General features: G+C 39.2%; 1 protein-coding gene across 3 annotated transcripts in view; it reads right to left on the reverse strand.

Moving 5' to 3' along the window:
- Positions 1 to 7,056, reverse strand: part of LOC125742388 (protein ELFN1-like) — a 112,264-nt gene extending 105,208 nt beyond the window's left edge. For 2 of the 3 annotated variants that reach the window (XM_049014357.1, XM_049014354.1), the window contains exon 1: positions 3,332 to 3,733. The gene's annotated coding sequence lies outside the window, so the exon portion shown is untranslated. Of the gene's footprint in view, positions 1 to 3,331; positions 3,734 to 6,942 lie in introns of those variants that run through there. The other variant, XM_049014355.1, reaches the window with a different exon arrangement.
- Between the last annotated feature and the right edge of the window lie 11,980 nt (positions 7,057 to 19,036).

Raw genomic sequence — 19,036 nt, forward strand, 5'->3', positions numbered from 1 at the left:
GGGATTGCAATAAAATGATCTCAAAGAGGGATTGCAATAAAATGTATGCCGACAACGATTGTAAGCTTTTCACATTTTTACTGGATAAGATCAGATCATACTGCGGAAATAAATGTAGCAACAACTAGTCAATCTGCAGGTTTTTGGGTTGCACATCTACATGATCAATTCCCACCACAAAGCACTGTTGGACCTTCCGGCAGCAACGGGATCTCTGGGAAAAAATATGAGATGAGGGGCTCGAATACAACAGTTAAGGCAAACCTGCATTATCCTCAATAGATGAGGAAATTGGTGAAAAAAAAAAAAAATGCTACATCAGTTATATGGAAGTGATATTGATATTTTAAAAGCGACAAAGTCCAGATTAAGACAGCATGAAAAATATGTTGCTGGGTGGAGCCAACCAAGAAGTACAACAAACCTTTTCCATCACCTGAAAAGATATCATACCAGTGACCACACTGACAGTATGAAAATACGGGCCCATGTTAGTCCACACACAAGTTTGAGCAGCACTAGTGAGGCTGTACTAACAACAATTAATCAAGTCGCACAGTTAAATGTTTGCCTTAAGTTATTCTAAATTACAGTGTTTATATTTTGCACTTTTTGCTCAGATTGCTATCTCTAAAACATTTCTTTGCATAATCAGATTTACTCAGATTTCTACTTCTAAAACAAACTATTTATGTAATTGCATTTTTGGTTAAGTTCAGAACTACCGAATGCATTTCATTATTCTGAACCTTATTTTTTCTTCAGGCTTCAGTCATTATCAGGACACTCTTCAAACTGACAGCATTTTCGAAATTACATATTGCGATAAATGTCTATATTAATCAATATGGAAAAAAATATCGTGATTATATTTTTTGCCATATCGCCTTCGTACTTCCAGTATTTGGAAGGTAAAGGAGTTTGAAGTCTACTCTGCAGGCTGTGCTCTAGAACTTTGCATAAGGTTTCAAAGATGTTTAGATATGGTGATTAGGAAGGTCATGGAAAGTGACTGTAACCTGGTGAGAATGAAAATACTCATTCGTTTGCATAGCAGTGTGTGCGGGGGTCTTAGCCCCTTGAAATAAGGGAACATCATTAGGGAATAGTGTTTGTATCACAGGTTGTATCTGGTCCTAAAATAATGGCCTAATATTCCTCAGACATTATATCACAATGTAAAGAAATCATGGTACCTAATAAGTCCCAGGAAAGGGCAGCCCGTGTCAAAAGACTCATTGGCCAAAGGCATCCTGTGGCTTTCTCCAAATATAAACCCCTCCAGATGTAGGAGAAAGAGTAAAAAAAACATCTCCTCAGACCCTTTGACCTTCTTCCATTATTCATGGGTGCAGGTCTTGAGCTACTAACACCAGGCTATGAGTCTTTGTACATTGGCCTTGGGTGCAAGCAAATTCTGAAAGGTAGTCCTGCCATGAATTCCACCTTTTGGTGTTGGGTCACAGAGACTCAGAGTCCTGTGGTAACTTTTGTATGTGGCTATCCCTGTCACCCAGCCGAGGTCCTCTTCACCATGACCATGTTTGCTCTGTGACTTTTGACATTGTTCCCCCTTGACACATAGAATATTTTTTTGTGACTGGTGCACCTGCATTTAGCCTGTCACTTAAACATGCTGATTGCCATACCTGTTTTATAGCTGACAAATATTGCTAATTGGTATTCATATACAGTATATGACTCACTTCTCAAGCTTCTCATAGACTTGTTTATAAATGCATTTTAACGGCCATCTCTGTGTCAGGTATTAATTTATAAATGTATTTTATGGTGGTATGAGTTACAGATGTATAAATGCAGTTAAGGTTTATTATTGCTGCGGTATTTCCCTGGAACTGGCCGGAATGCCGGGGCAACTCCCACCGGTGCCACCTTCCCGGCAAGGTACACCCCCCGGCAAGGTGCACCCTCGAGAGCTATTGCCGGTCTATTGCATGAACCATTGCCGTTACTTTAATTGCCTATTTGGCATACCATATGCATAAAGACTAACGGCTGCTCTGAGAGCGATTACAATCCGTTATTGGTAGGGCAGGTAAGGTATGTTTTGGACTTCTAACATACATACACAGATAAATAACAAACAGATACGTGTGTGTGTGTGTGTGTGTGTGTGTGTGTGTGTGTGTGTGTGTGTGTGTGTGTGTGTGTGTGTGTGTGTGTGTGTGTGTGTGTTTGGTCGTCATTAACCAGATTGCCCACGGGTTTCGTTAAAAGAACCATACACATCATAGTTAATGACAATTGTTGCACTGTGCGAACCTTTTGGAAATCTTTCAGCCTTCTGAGTTTATATTATATAATACTCATAAAATCTCCCAGCACAAATGTTATTGCTAGTTAGATAAAAGAAAAAACAAGTCATTTGTAATTTTCAATTACGGGTACCTACAGTACAGGTCATGGGCGTCGCCGCCAAAAAATCCGAGGGGCACGTATCCCCCTCACATTTCATAATTATTCGTTTGGACCACACACACACACACATACACACACACATTTAACATGAAATATTACTTTTATGCCAGTGTCCCCCCCACACACACACATTCGAAATGCTTCTGACGCCTCTGGTACAGGCGTTTTCAGTCTAATACTTAAAGGCATTGTTTTCGTAGTTTTATTTTTTAACACTATAAAGGAAATTTTGCTGAGAATCGAAAACTATTGAATCAAATGGTATTTTAGCGAAGAAATTAAGTAGTTCCTCTGACTGGTGAAACACAAGTTAAGATCAATGACCACAAATATCCGTAAAAGTTTATAATCTAGTTCTTTTTCCAAATGTTTGTCTTTGTCTTCAAAATCAAATAGCACAGAATCCTAGTAGTTATACTGAATACTACACAAATTATTTTACAGAGATACAGTAATGTGGTTCTTCGTCATTTGCATGCTCAGGAAAGCAAAGTATCCTCTAATACGACAATTTAGCCGCCACAGTCTTGTGTAGTAAGGAATGCGCGGATACGTACAGTATGACTATAGGCTCCCTAAACATAAAGGTTTTGTCAGCCTGGCGTTTAATGCTCTCTGGATAACAACAATGTTTCTGTCATCAAACATTTATACAAGAGACGAGATGAACAGCTTTTCTCCTTTTTCGAAAGTAATTTAAAGTGGAAACAACCGGATTCTTTCATTTCTCATATCTTCCTAATTCTTACTGCCACGGGATCATGTAGCCCAACTAAGAGTTGACAAAAGCCTTTCGTTTTTAAGTCAACGAAGGTAGCGGTAGTAATGACACTGGAGGTAGTAGTCGTAGCTGAAATAATAATAATAATAATAATAATAATAATAACCTTACCTTTTCAGAAACACATACAGCATGTCATATAGATGACTTTTTTTGTAGATAGTGTTTTTAAGTTACAATAAGTCAGAGTTCTTGGTATAATATAACCTTCATCCAAGTACAGCCTTCTTGGTAGAATTAAAAGTCCTTCATATTAATAGATCACATTAATTGTAAACTACGCGAGTACAAGCCCAGTGCGCAGAATCTGAGTAAAGAAAGAAGTCTCGTGGCACCTCAAATCCACGTGTTTTCTAAAAAACAAACTGGGAAAATATATTCGGAAACCTAAACCTAGCGTCCTGAAGATGACAAGATCCTTCCATCCTTAACTCTCTTGAAGCACAATTTGATTGGCACCATTCGCCCGTCCCCTTTTCGTAAAACCTCCCGTTTGTGCCTATTGATTGGTTTAAGCTCGGTCTTGCCAGTCCATGTTAAATTCATAATTCAGATTCCCTTCTTTCCAGACGGCCGATTTCGTCGCGGTGAGGCATCCCATCTCTTGAAATGTTACTTCTTAAGGAAATCATAGGCAATTCTGCTCAGCTAAGGAAAACGTTTAATATTAATTTTAGCCCTGCGTGCACTGCAACCAATGTTTGGTTCCATTGGAGCTGAATGATGCAGAAGTAGCATGGAATATTTAATGTTGTATCTGAACACTAAAAGGTCTGGCTAATAAACGACAAGGACAGCATGGTGACAAAAATCACACGTGTCTTATTTAGAGCCATCTTTCCCCATAACGACGTGACATAGAATCCGAATGGGGGTTTTGTTCTTCTTTGAGTGTTTCATGTATGGCGGTTGAACGTCTTTCAGTACCCACGGCACGATCTTGCTCTCCTCGAAGCATCAGAGACAACATGCATACAAAACAGCTGACTCAATCCAAGAGCAACACATCTAGATAAGAAAGACGGAGACCGCAGCCGGAATGCACATGTAAGACGGGACCAAGCTGATTAGGGCGGCGTATTTTTTTTTTTCAAACCTCATTCACTATGTGAATCGCTGGTAATTAGAGAAGAAAACAAATCCGCTGCAGATTTTGCCACCAGTCTTTATCATATATAAAATCACAATATACAAGTATGAATATCAGTATTTGTACGTATTCATATATTCTATGAATGAATACGTGGATGCCAAGAAACGTATGATAACATTGAAGACGAGTAAGGGGCTCGTTAAACCAAAAGCTTTTTTCCCCATTTAATAACACTGGCGCGTTAATTGCAACAACCACGGCATTCATTAAAAAAACCTCATTTGGACTCAATTTTACAACATAATATTAAAATCAAATCTGATCAATACGAAGAACGTTTTTTTTTCGACGAGAAGCCAGCTAACACGTCTTTCACTGCAATACACGTGAATTACACGTCCGCGTTAAACTTTGAAACAACTCTCCACCGCCGGCTTCAGTAAATTCACCATCAATGCACGTTAATTGCAACATAAGTGCCAAATTATTAAATAAAGAGATGGATGTAAGGATGGATGGATGGATTCCAACAAAATGGAAATTAAATTTGACTTATCTTGTAACCGTTACAGAAGGATGGATGCAAGGAAGGATGGATGGATGGATAAATGGACTGAAGCAGTAAAACCTGTTGTTAAATAAAGGTGTGTACAATCTTTCTTATTCAACCATCAGTCTACTAACAGCAATTATTGTTTGCGACAACAGGCATTGACAGAGACATATATAGTATATACATGCATAAATATGTTGGTCTTAATAAGCAAAACAGCATATATCTCACAAGAATTGTTATAGTTATTAGAAAAAAAGAATATCTCATTGGGAAATTCACCAGATTTACAGTATTTAAGTAGTACATATATAATATTTTTAATTTACATTATAATTGGAACCCTTGTACTTTGTAATATTCTTGGCAATAGGAGGAAATATGACCTCTTTGGTTTATGTATTCTGAGAGGACAGAATCACACCAGGTTCTCTTATACCACTAAGGAATCATCTTGTGATCATATTTTTCAAGCTAAGCATGGAAATGCTTCCTTTGTAGATTAGGAATACCTTCACTGGCAACAGTCCTGCGTATGGTTCATATCGCTTAAGTTGCATTTTGTAATATACACCCTTTAATACTAGGGAAGAGGGAACACAAGGCTAGCTGAGTGTGTGTGTGTGTGTGTGTACACATCACAGCTTGAAGCTTGTAAATCTGTGAGTTAGCGGAGAGTATTCATTTACCATGGTATTTAGTGGGCACACACATTCATTACTAATTTGTCTTTGCTGAAACAATAACGGAGTATTGTTAGGTCATGGTAATATGGCATAACTCTGTTCATCCTTGGTTTTAAATGAAATAATCTGTGCCATTTACTGTAAGAGGCAGTCCTGTGACATAATTTACCTGTTAATGGGATTTAACATGAACTGCTTTATGAACAAATAAATATGAACACGCATTGTTGGTTCCCAGAGGTTATACTCTGTATCGCCTGCTGTGAAGTCTTAGCATTTTCTCAAAATTAGTATATGAGGGAAGTTGCCTACATGTTCGTTACTCTTGAGACAATACTGCTATTTATGCACTTCTACGGCATGTAGTCATGCTTCACTATGGCAATGCGTACATGTAGGCCTGTCTTTAAATAATTGTAAAATTAATATTAAAATGATTATTTCTAAACATGACTGTACCAAAGGAGTCATCAGTCGGAATGATGTTACATTTAAGCAGTTACAGAAGTAGCTGATTTTTCAGGAATATAAATATTTAGACTCATGTTTCTCAAAATTACATAGTAGTCATACATTCTGGCAGTGGAAATTTGTTTATTAGTATATTCCCAGGAACATAATTCAATCATCAGTCTACCTCATTTTGAAATACACTGGGAAACCCCTATCACTACGTTGCATTCAGATATACACTTTAATTTAGAAATACAAAAGACGTGACGTGAAAGGAAAGAAACATTTTATGGTTGGAGGCGAACTCTAGCGGCAAATGAAGTTGTCTGCTAGTCATGGTGCTAACATTGTAACGACAGACCATGCATACTTATAGAGAGGCAATATTTCTGCTCGAAATGCATTATTATTTCACTGGAAAACAAAAGCTTTGTGAGTATATGAGGTATTGCCTTACCACAGGAATTCAAAAACTGATTTTCGTCAAGGAATTTTAGAACTAATGTTTCGCCTTTTAGGAGACTTCAATTGCAAACTGTTAGCTAATTTCAACTGTTACACGGAACGCCCGTTCACCGTATAAAACTATTCTTACTACATTTTAAATTAGGCTATTATAAGCGCGTCATATACAATCTTGCCGCATGTAACGGAGAAAATGTTTTCATACTTCCGGTTAGCTTTGCACAAGTGTACTGTATGTTTAACTTATTCGTCAATATAAAAATATTTTAAATAGCTGTAACACATCAGCTAAAACTGCATCTCGACTTAAAACGAATCACACATGAATGTACTCCATACAGATTCTGCTCTACATCCGAAAGATTTAGGTGAAATAATGAACTAAAGCATTACCCTTGTCCTTTTCTGTAGCTCATATGCAATCCGAAGAACAAGTATGACATACCCAGTACCGTAATTTTACATGGCTTACCTTCTTAAATGTGAAGTGATTGGAGTTGCCATGTCTTTCCAGACTCTGTCACTCCAAACCCTAATACATGTTCAAGGAGACCTGCAAATATCAGTGTGAAATCCAGGCTTTCAGTCAGTGTGGGATTGCTGAGAGGTGCAGCCCCTCACTGCGTCAAGCGCAAACCTCAAAGATCCATTAAATAGGATGTGATTAATTCAAGGGAAAATCCTGGTTGAAATCCCAGTCGTTCTCACTCCAGTTCACTCCATATACATCGGTGTTCCACAAGCTGCTTTATTCGGTAATGGGGATCCAAGCCCGTTTTATCGTTAACCAACGTGTCTTTTTGTTGCAGTGATAAATAGAGAACTTTACTGTAAGGCGACGCTATTTCGGATTTAGGTCTGACATGTTAAATATCGTAACTAGCTGGTGTGACCGAGTGGAGCATTAAATGTCATAAATTTACAGATCATTCGAATTCAGTTGTGGACCTGTTTCTTTGAGTGCACGTTTACATCAACCCACCATTACGACACAAACAGATCAGGTCAATTAAAGTACGACCAGTATAACTTGCGTGTGATTTACTTCTCAAGATGACTGATGTCGCGAGATAGTCGGTATAATTCTGAAAACGTTTAATTCCGCACGGGTCAGTCAGTTTCTATTGATTAAAACCATATCCTCGTTTGGAACAATAACTCAATACATAGAGAAAATGGAAAAATTAACTTTGATGTTATATTGTGATTCCTTGAACTTGAAAACAGTCAATTCAAAGAAAACTTAGATAAAAAAATATGCAGGCCTACTTATTCATACTAACCTCCATATTTTTTTAAGAATGCAAATATTAGGATGACGGGGTACCGCACCAGAAGTAAGTTTCAAGCATAGTGAAAAGTTTCCTGTAGATACGAAGCGTGCAACCGCGGAAAGAAAAGGATCAAAATATTGAATATTGTTGAACTTTTCCCCCCTCATTGCACTTTTCCCCTTTCAAGTTGATTTAACGGGCATTTCTGAAGAATGTTCGTTAATGATTATAGAACAACGCAGATCCCTGCACCAGTTGGTCAGCATAGATTTGCTGGGTTGCTGTGAGGTCTGTTTCACTGCAGCAGTTTTATCAGCTGAGCGCTTCAGAATGGGAGAAGACAGTCGCAACCTCGTAATATAATAATTATACTTAATTGTATTACATTTTCAGCGGGGACTGGAGGACTGTTTCGCCATTAGCCATGCCGTCGATGTTAAATTGGGGTGGACATTATCCATGCATGTGGGCATGATCCATAATCAGTGATGGGCAGCGGTGAGGGAAGCACGGAGCGGGGGCTCCCTGGTGGGGATGCCAGTCCATTGCAGGGTATGAACTCACACCTTAGTGTTGCACGCCGGTGTAATGACGAGTTGAGCTACTTTGTCGAGTTAGGCTACCGTAGTGCTAATCGATAGCCCCTAAAACCCTAACCCTAACCCTGAAACCTAACCCTAATCCCAAAACGGTGGAACTGCACATGTGCAGAAAGGCTCGGTAGCACGTATAGATAGGTAGCTCAACTCGCCAGAACACCGGCAACGGGAATTCGGTAGCATGGATGGCAAAGGGAAGCAGTCAGATACTCAAAGCAGCTGCTCCTTTTGGTCTGGATTATCCTAGCCAGTTGTTGCCTAATGCCGCAAAAACTTCACAGACGGCATTGCTTTCTTAATTAAAAAAAAAAGAGAACAAACTCTTCTTTAAAATCGTAAAATAAAGACAGATTAAAAGCTGTAGCCTATCTCACTTTTACAGAAATGCTCACGTTTTCCCAGGCTTATGAGTTACATGCATCCATACTGTGACTGAAAATGGAAATGACACTTTAGCGGACTTCACAGCCATGAGGACATGGCTCGCTGAAACTGTTGTTTCTGTCGTGGCTGCAATGAGGACTAAAGTACAGCCCCAAGGATTGGTCTGATCTTTGTGCTGCATGTAGATCTTCAGTGGATATTGCAAGTATATTTGAATAGGGGTTTGTTGTACCTTAACAGTCATACATAATGTATCATTCCCAGCACATAAATATACCAGTGTTCTTTTTACAATGTACTGTCTGCATAACAGGCGTATCTGCAATCTACAATAATTTACTAATTGTCTGTTTCACTTTGCTTTGGACAAAAGAGTCTGACATATAAATAAATGTAAATAATGCCTGTAAATGATTATACAATTTATGAATGAATATTCCTCGATGATTTTCAGCATGAAATATATGCCTGGTTTAGAGGGATTGAATGTACAGACTAAACAACCAATTAAGAAGCTGCCCATTAGTACTTTTTAAAAACACATTATATAATAATGTCCCAGCAACATAATCAAATCGTAATGGCAATAATGATGAATTTCAGTCTAATTCTTGACATCAATGGTTATACAGTGGGTGTAATTGTTATTAAAATGCCCCAATGTCTTGCAGTTATTTACCAGGAACATTGAAAACCTGCCTTTGCTATTCTATGTCTCTGCTGTTTCACATCTGCAAAATATAGCACATTTTGTGTGTATTCTGTACTGGTAACATTGTGGTTGCAATACATGGCACTGATATTTCTTATGGGTCTCCTGCAATGCATTTGCTGCAAAATACTCATTGGAAAGGTCCACTGGAATTACTGTAAGTGAATTTGGAAATTCAGAAATGTGTGCCTAGTCCCATTAAATTGCTCCAACTTTTTCAGAATAAGCTGTTCTGTCCAACATCCCAAAATGCTCACATTTCTTCCCTTCTGGTATCTGTACCAAATGGAGGCTGTATCAAATTTTAAGACTGGGTGTGATTTTTTGTGTGTCCCGCAATGGATGGGTGTCCTGATGTACTAATTAAGCTGCTGGGTAAGGGATGGAAGGATGGATGACAGCATACATTTTAATTTTATTAATTAAAGAGCCCGTTTCTTTACTTTTACTATTGAACTCTTGGTGTTAGATTAACCAGCACAGTGCCTCAATCACTAGTTACATGCATGCAATAAAACATTTCATGCGTTGCATGCATTGAAACGTTTCATGCATTGCATGCATTAAAACTCCTAGCTAGTATCCTACAGACAAATAAGTGAAATGTCCCTTTGTGGGACAACAGTTTAATTTTTAACAAATTTGTATACAACAAGGCTTCATTTTTTGTGCAACTTTGCTTACAGCATTTTATCTAAGTAATAGGAACCAAGCCTGGTTTAAGAAGTATTTCCCGAATTTGAACGCAGGTACACACCCTGAAGTTCTATTACTGTCAGCTGCCCACAGCGAAAGCCCAGCAGTCTTGATCATTTTTACATATAGAGCTGCGTGACATAACCATGATGCAGGAAAAAATGCTCCCCAATGACTGACATATTGTAGGCTTTCCAAAACATTCAGAAGAGCCGCCAGTCATTCCTAACAGCGTGACTGGCATTCCCCGTCATTAATCCTAGTCATCATCAAACATTTTAGGACACCCTTTTCTAAGAATAATTAGAACAGTTGTGAAGCATGAAGAAGCAACAGTCAACATCATGGAACTATTAATAATCCCATTAATAATTCTATTAATAATCCTATTAATAGAGTCATAAACTACATTGCAGTAATATTTAATTTTAAGCTGGTGTAATATGTAGTCTAATAACTTACTATCCATATTGCATATGGAAAGCAGTCAATTCTATTGCTATTCCATTTTAATTGTTTGTTTGTGTGTGTGTGTGTGTGTGTGTGTGGTCTCATACCCTGTGCATCATGGGATATGCTCCAGGTTAACCCTGGACTAGATACACAGTTGGGGAATGTAATAGCATTCATATTGAAAACCTATTACAGATTCATGCATACTGCTTGTGTAGGTACAGTGAAACAATGTAAACATTCAAACAGCCCTGCCAACACGTATCCCTCACATTTAAAGCACTTGAATAATATGATTAAAAAAAAAAACTAAGCAAAACTTACTTCATGCAGGGGCTACGGACAGACATTTAAATTACAGTATTAATTTAGATACAAAGCCACATGGACGTCTCGCATACAAGCATGGGAATGGAGAGGTTATTTCCACATATACTGCAGCATTTGGTACCTGTGGGGGCTGTAACTAGGTGGGGGTTGAGGTTGACAGCAATATAAATGACTGGGTAAAAATCTACAGAAAAAAGAACCAAAATCCAATGGATCAAACATGAAATAAAGGTAGAAGGAACAACAAAAATCAATGGTATTGAGTGTACAGGCAACACTGTCCTCCATCATCCATAGCACAGATTAAAACTATTGAAAATGGACTCTTTTTGAATGACCACAAGCTACTATCCATAATCCTCACAAACTGCAGCTACATTTTTATTTAGTGATATGTCGTATAATGTGGACAGTTCAGTTTTCTCTTTCTTTTAAAATATGGTGTTTTTGAATGTGTACATTTTAGTCTGGGATGAACATTAATCCAAGCTACCGGTATATATATATATATATATATATATATATATATATATATATATATATATATATATATATATATATATATACAAACTGCTATACTGTACAGTGCTGGTCCCTTCTGTGTTGGTTTTTGCTCCTAATTAACCAGAATTATTAAAATAAATTTTCCCAGAACTTGGCATAATCTGATATTTTTGAAATGCAACTTTTTTGACATCAATTGAAGTGAAGTATTGTCAAACCAACAAAGTTGGCTAATTCTTAAATTTGGATAATTCTTTATAGACTGTTAATTTCAGATGAACTGATACTAAGTCCAATGCCAAAATGGCTGTCATGAGGGCCTTAACATGCATTAAGACATAGGAAGTAAAGAAGAGTGACTGCTAATGATACTGAATATGTTTCTGTGGGGAAAAAGGAAAGTCTGCATGTTAAATCTATGATGAAAAACACTGGGGTTGAAGCAAACCGCCTAAATTCACTGGATGTAAAAGCACTGTACGAGTCATAATAAGGGCTGAGGCCGTAAGAGTTAAACACACCAGTCCAGAGCTGGGCATGTAAAAGTTATTCCCACCAATCCAGTGCATGTCGGGGGGGGGGGGGGGGGGGGGGGTCATCAAGGGCTTCATCACATCCAGCTGTGATTCAGCCTGATTCTCTGATTTCTAACTGCTGGCCTCATTCCCACCGGCCACTTACTCTGCAGCTACCAAAACACTTAACGAATGAATGAATGATGAACAGAGATGGAATTGCACAAACAACCATCAGATGACTTGTTTCCCCTGTATTTTATGTAATAAAGTTGTTGGCTTTAAATTGTATACTTCAAAATATGAAAATAATGTATACAGTAGCTAAATATTTATCCCCAATACATGGAACCTAATCTTTATGGTATTATGTGCTGTTTAAAGGCTAATTTTACCTGTGCTACTTTAAGCAGAAATCTAATTGCACCTTTCACATTTTGTATTGTGTTACACAGGGATTTATGGAGGTGAATGTGCTGTGGAAGTCATGCAATGAAATATTACTCCTGTTAACGCTGCAAATTATTTATATACGTATTACAGTGACAAATCAGGAACTTAATTTAACTGTCTTCAAAACAATAATTTGCAAGACAGAGATGTGATGACCTTTAACCTTGCCAGACAAAAACATCGGTAACACTGTCATCTATAATGCATTATAGATACCTTCATAATGCATTATAATGGTTGGTATAAGAATTAATAAAGCATTCTGTTGTCATGAGGCATTTTAATGTTGATTAAACCATCTATAATGCACTACAAATACTTTTATAATGCATTCTAATGGTCAGTATAAGAATTAAGGATACTTCGTACTGCATTATAAAGGTATCTATAGTGCATTATAGATGAGAGCTTCATAAAGCATTCATAATGCATAATAAATATGGTCATAATGGGTAATGCCTTTTTATAAATATCCATGGCCATGTTTCAATGCTTTAATAATGCCATTATAATGTGCTATGACCGTGTTCATACACATGGAATTCATAGGAGGTGTTACTAAAAAAAAATCCAACTTGTATAAATTAAGGAAATATAGTAAACTGGCAGTGTGCCCTGTGATGGGCTGGCCCCCCATCCTGGGTTGTTCCCTGCCTCGTGCCCATTGATTCCGGGATAGGCTCCGGACCCCCCGCGACCCAGTAGGATAAGCGGTTTGGTAAATGGATAGATGGATAGTAAACTGGCATCCCGGTTCATGTTTGCGGATCACCTGATCTTGTTTAGTCCTAGAACCTCATCCTCGGCAGAACCCACTGTATCTCCTGCTAAGCCTCTCACCTACATACCTTTGCAACCAGTAACCCCAGTCCTGTTAGATCTGAGTGCCTGGAGATTCACCAGCTGTAGAGAAAACTGACAAGCAGAAAGCATGGCCATGAGGCTGTACATAGAGCGGCATGTGACCCTATGCCTGTGTCAAGGTACCTGGCTCCATACTTCAATAATACATTTACATATTACTTAGCTCTCCACTCCCAGCGAAATACATTACATTTAATGCATAATAAATGTGACTTGTATGTCATTAGTTCAGCTGACACTGGTCTTGTTGATTTTTTTAAGTTATAATCAGTAAAAAAAACTCAAAACATACATAATGCTTTTACTGAATACCTGCTGTAATGTTCTCTAGTGAACTGATGCAATGTTAGATTACTTGATATCAAGAAGAAGAGTTGTGAGAGAAACAAATAAGGCAATAGTGTTCTTTAGAATAACTTTAATTGCCAGGGATATGAAAATAGAAATTAAATATCATTAAATTGTTTTTGGTTCTCAGTTGTCAAAACTGGAAAATTTACCTGGAAATGTCAGGTGTATGAAGCAGCATGCATCATGGTCACCTCACCAATCAATGTCATTTACAACCATTATCTAAAGCACGGGAAGAGGCACTGGCTATAAGCCACCGTCGGCTGCCAAAAGATGGAGGTTTACCTAGGTGACAATCTCCAAGGGGAAGCTCAGTCGTGGCAGGTGAAAGAAGGAGACTGCTAGGCCAGGGGCTGGAGCCGTGAGCAATTAGAGCTGACTGGCTGCAGGCCACTTTCTGGAATACTCTTGCAGCCATGTCATCTGGCCAAACCATCAATGGGCGCGATTAAAGGGAACACAGTACCTTCAACATGAGGTCTGCTCTATTAGCTCTGGTCTAATTAGATTCTTTCCTTTCTGCCCAGCGGCCGAATCCTGTAGAAAGTATTATTTCCTTTTATTCCTTTTTAATACCATTTCTGCCCTTAAATTCCTAACCATTGAATGAAAAATATTCATATAATTATTCAAAGTTTTAAAAAAAATGTTTAGTGGTCCAAAATATCTACTGTAAAATGAACAATTTGGAAAGATGAAAGAAGAAGATTTTCAGCTGTGCGACACATAAAGAGACACAACATCTACAATCACCACTTACAAATAACAAAGATGTACTGTACAGTACTGGGAGAATGTGCTGATGGCACAGCAAGACGACTATTAGTAAGATGACTATATCAGCAACAAATCTACCAAACACACATAATAATCATCTACAAACACAGTTCCAAGAAGGATATGGCCTACAATTTACGATCACTATTACTGAGACCGGTATATTTCTTGTCATACCTTATTTGTGGGCTACAGACAGAAACATAAAACTAACCCTTCTGGCAGTCATTATGTTGAAGTGGTCAATTACGGCACCGGTCGTGATGCTTTTAAAGACGCTCTTTTTAATTTATAGTATAGTTAAGCTCTGTAAGTGAGCCGTACTGCAGACCCTCCTCAAAGCCCTACATGAACATTCAGAGCTGATGTTCCTACAGATTTACTAGTGCCCAAAGTTGAGGAAACACCTAACATTTTTGGCATTACGCTTTAAAAATTCCTACAGGAATATTGGTGGTAATGTTTATGAATGAGAATCTTACAAATATCATACACCGGACGATTAAATAAGTAACTGGAGAAACAGCTGAATAAAGTTCTGTAATCTCTAAAAACTGGAAGAGTTACAGTTTTAGCCACTAGTGTACTTTCAGAAGTTAGGAATAGTGCCTTTGCACACCACCTACATGTCAGCTTTTGCTGTGCCACTGATTGTTCTGATGATAGGTGGATTTTGAAATGTTTTGTCGCATGTCAAAAGTGCTGCTTGGAAAGACATGCTCGAATTGCAGACATGAGGCCTGAAAATCATAGGTTAAGCATGCTGTGCCTTCTAGCCGTGCAGAGCAGAGAAATGCTCTTCCTTGGGTGCTCTGAGTTGACGAGGTTGTCGTTTTTCCTTCATGCAAATTATACAACAAAATTTTTCTTCAATAATTCAAATCACAATATCACTCTATCAATGTACTATTTAGGGCTCTGAAATCCACAATTGTAGCCAAATCGCAATTTCCTCTAGCATACAAGGTAATATTATACATTTTTCTATTGTTGTAGACAGCAGACATTTAGTCATTTTGGATTCTGGAACCAGGGAGAAGATAGAAAATAAACAGCACAAAGAGCTCGATGCCTCACAGGAAGCCCTGAAGAGCTACAGAAGACAGTATTCATATTTCAGCACCAGTGGGAGACTCAGAGATTTCGCCGAAAGAGCTTCTGTCTGGAAGTTCTAGCCCACAGCTTATGACCTTCTCCTTCGCTGCCTGGATCTATCGTGATGAGATCCAACAATACTGCCAAAGTTTGCTGTTATGTCTGAGGGCATTGGCTGCTTTGAGTTCGGGGCTAAAGACGGCCGCTGCTGCTTTTGGACCGGAATGGCTCCAATGTTATCACCTGACTGTCCACCTTGACACTGAGAATCCCGCTAGAATCAGTCCAAGCCCTACTCTCCTCCCCCATGCTGGTGCTCTCCCCCAACATTATTCTTCTTCTGCACTGTTCCCCTTTACACGGTCTCCTCTCTCATGCCCATATTAGGAGAGCCCCCCAACCCCCCACCTGTGTCATTCCACAGCCCTGCAGACCCCTAGTGAGTGCAGGTGGTGGGGGCCTCTGAGCTTCTTCCAGAGGGACTTCCCCACATGGACGGCTAGAGCTCCCAAATCAGTGTCCCCTCCCCTTTCTAGCAACAGCCTATCGGATACCCAGTGACAAAAGCAAGAATATGTAAGTCTTGGATTTGCAATGTAAACAGGAGCCTGATTCGTGGTAAGGCAAAGAATATCGCTGAATCACTAGAAGTGTTTTGGTGTGTTGTGCAAAGAGGTGCTCATACATATCCAGTCAAATAGGTTTCTGATATTTGCACATGGAATAAATATGATGTGAAAGATGGGCTTAGCCTGTGCCTCGCCTTGATATTAAAAAAGAACATTAATCGTCTAGGATTATTTGAGGCTTGAACCTGCTTAGCTAGTAAAACATGATTCCACTTGTTAATACTAATGTTAACTAGTCACACCTCGTATACTACAAATACCAATAATTCATTGATATAGGCCTACCAAAGATAAATATTTATTTCAGCAAGAACACTCAAAATTCTAAGTACTGGAAGTTTATATAAAGAAATCTAATTGAGGAAAGAGAATAGATTGTGATCTTTGCCCTGCTCACCAATGCCTCTCACAGATTCCACATTGTTTTTTCACTGAGAAGCGCCAAAGGAGGTTTCAGCACCCAGGACAGCGCCTGAGACCCAGCACAGGGTGGAGCAGTGGGAGGGGGCCCAGCACAGGGAGTGCGCCTTCAGCAGTGGGAGGGGCCCAGCACAGGGAGAGTGCCTTCAGCAGTGGGAGGGGCCCAGCACAGGGAGAGTGCCGTCAGGAAGGGAGGGGCCCTGCACAGGGAGAGCACCTTCAGCAGTGGGAGGGGCCTAGTACAGACTCGGAGGACTCCTGAGGTGCCGACTCGCACTCTCATGCAACTTGTGCAGATGCAGCACTATGCAAAAGTCTTAGGCTGTCAGAAGAATCTTATTTACCTAGGTAGAAAGTGCACTTTGGCTCAGAACAATGCACACAATTTAGCATTAGAACATGTGCAAACTAAGAGTAACACAATAAAAACTAAAAAGGATGTCTTCTGTTCTCCAAAAAGTTACTGATATCTAGTTGGATGGCTAGATGAACACCACTTCAGTTCCCAAACCTCTCCTCAGGGGCACCTCAGCCATTCCATGTGTTTATTAAATTTCACCACCAGTTCACTTAATTGATTAATTTAATTAGTTAAAATGGTCAATAGGGGCGGCATGGTGGTGCAGTGGTTAGCACTGTTTCCCTCCACAGTCCAAAAGCATGCTGAGGCTAATTGGACTTGCTAAATTGCCCGTAGGTGTGCGTGTGAGAGTGAATGGTGTGTGAGTGTGCCCTGTGATGGGCTAGCCCCCCATCATGGGTTGTTCCCTGCCTCGTGCCCATTGCTTCCAGGATAGGCTCCGGACCCCCCGCGACCCAGTAGGATAAGCGGTTTGGAAAATGGATGGATGGATGGAAAATGGTCAATGAGATTAGCTGTACAAGGTGTGCTTGTGGTCAGGTCCAAAAGGACATGGGTGTATCGGATGGTTCCTGCAAATACTGGGGTGATTTTAGCAGAGATTCTGAAATGGTTAAGCTGACACTCTTTGACAGGGATAAGATCATCGTTTCACACCAACATAAAGATCATTCAAACATTGTTTTCTTCGGTAGCCTAAGACATTTGCACAGTACAGTGTCTCTGATCTGGCTGATCTCTTCCTTTGCCTCATAGTGACCCTATTCACACAGTCCTGCAATCATCCCCAGCACTTACAGACTCCCACGTCCCGTGAGATCACCACCTTCACCGGACCCGTGATGACTTGTAAAGTGAGCTTATCCTGGCATGCGGTTAAAACTCTTCACTCCTTCTCCTGACTGCCCCAGTGTCCCCCAGCAATATGTCCATTATGAAGTGAAACAATGATGATAGACGTCAAGGAATGGGGGCCTTTTCCTAATATTTAACCTTAAATTGCACCAGTAACCTCATTTCCTCCTCCAACCAATTCCATGAACCCCCCCCCCCCTCCCCCGGTAGCCAGAGCTGCTGTCATATAGCCTCTTTTACCCAAGGCAAAAATGCGTAAAGAAATTTATCAGTGGTGCAATTTTTTAAGGTATAAAATCATTTTTTTCAGTTTAAATAAGATTTGGGATTAGTCATTTAGTTTTGGTCCCCAGACCTAGAATGATACAAAATGGGAGAGAAAGTGCTAAAGTTCTTCTTCAAGTTCAAGTGGAATAGAATAAAACAACAACACATTTTAAAATGCCGTTATTTTCCTTTATGTAAAGGATCCGCATCTGGTTTCACTCGCCCCCCAGCGCGGTCGTTATATGGTCAGCGTGACGCTGTCGTGTTTGCATTCCCGCTGAGCGCTAAGACATCACAGTGAAGTTCTCTTTGGTGCTCTTTCCCTTACATCCCATTCTAACTTCTGCTTGGGTTTCTGGCACTGTAGTCATGCCAACAGATTTAATATGCACCAATATTTATAACTTGCAACAAGTGTCAGATAAGTAATAAATAAAACATTTCATATTGGATATAAGCTTTTCCACTCTCATTTTACCCCAGCTTTCAAAAGGAGAGAAGGTATATTTGTAATATAAAACATACATTTTTTTAACCTACTTCTCCGTATTCTGGTGCTTTGAGACAGAGTGGTATACCATTTGGACTTTGAGACACATTTATAGGTTACTCAAACAGAGGACACTGGAAATTAAAACCGTTTCAGTGCAACAAATGTGGTTAAGTAGGCGTCTCATTTCTTCCAGCTGCAAAGAGCTTTCTTGGCAAATTAGCTAATACTTTTGATAGACTGCACTTCCAGCTATTGAGGGACGTCGCTTTTGTGTTGCAGGCTTTCACTGAATCAAAGTCTAAAATATGACTGGGGGAAGCTTGAAAGGAATTCGAAAGGAAACCGCTTGCATTTGCAAATTCTTTGTTAAAGTGTTTTATATATATATATATATATATATATATATATATATATATATATATATATATATATATATATATATATATATGCAAAAACACCACTGAGAAAATGGAAATACTGAGCTGCTGACAAGGATGTGAAGACATTAATCAATTAGCAGTTTGTGAGTCCTTC

Source organism: Brienomyrus brachyistius, chromosome 5, assembly GCF_023856365.1.
Source record: "Brienomyrus brachyistius isolate T26 chromosome 5, BBRACH_0.4, whole genome shotgun sequence".
NCBI lineage: Eukaryota > Metazoa > Chordata > Actinopteri > Osteoglossiformes > Mormyridae > Brienomyrus > Brienomyrus brachyistius.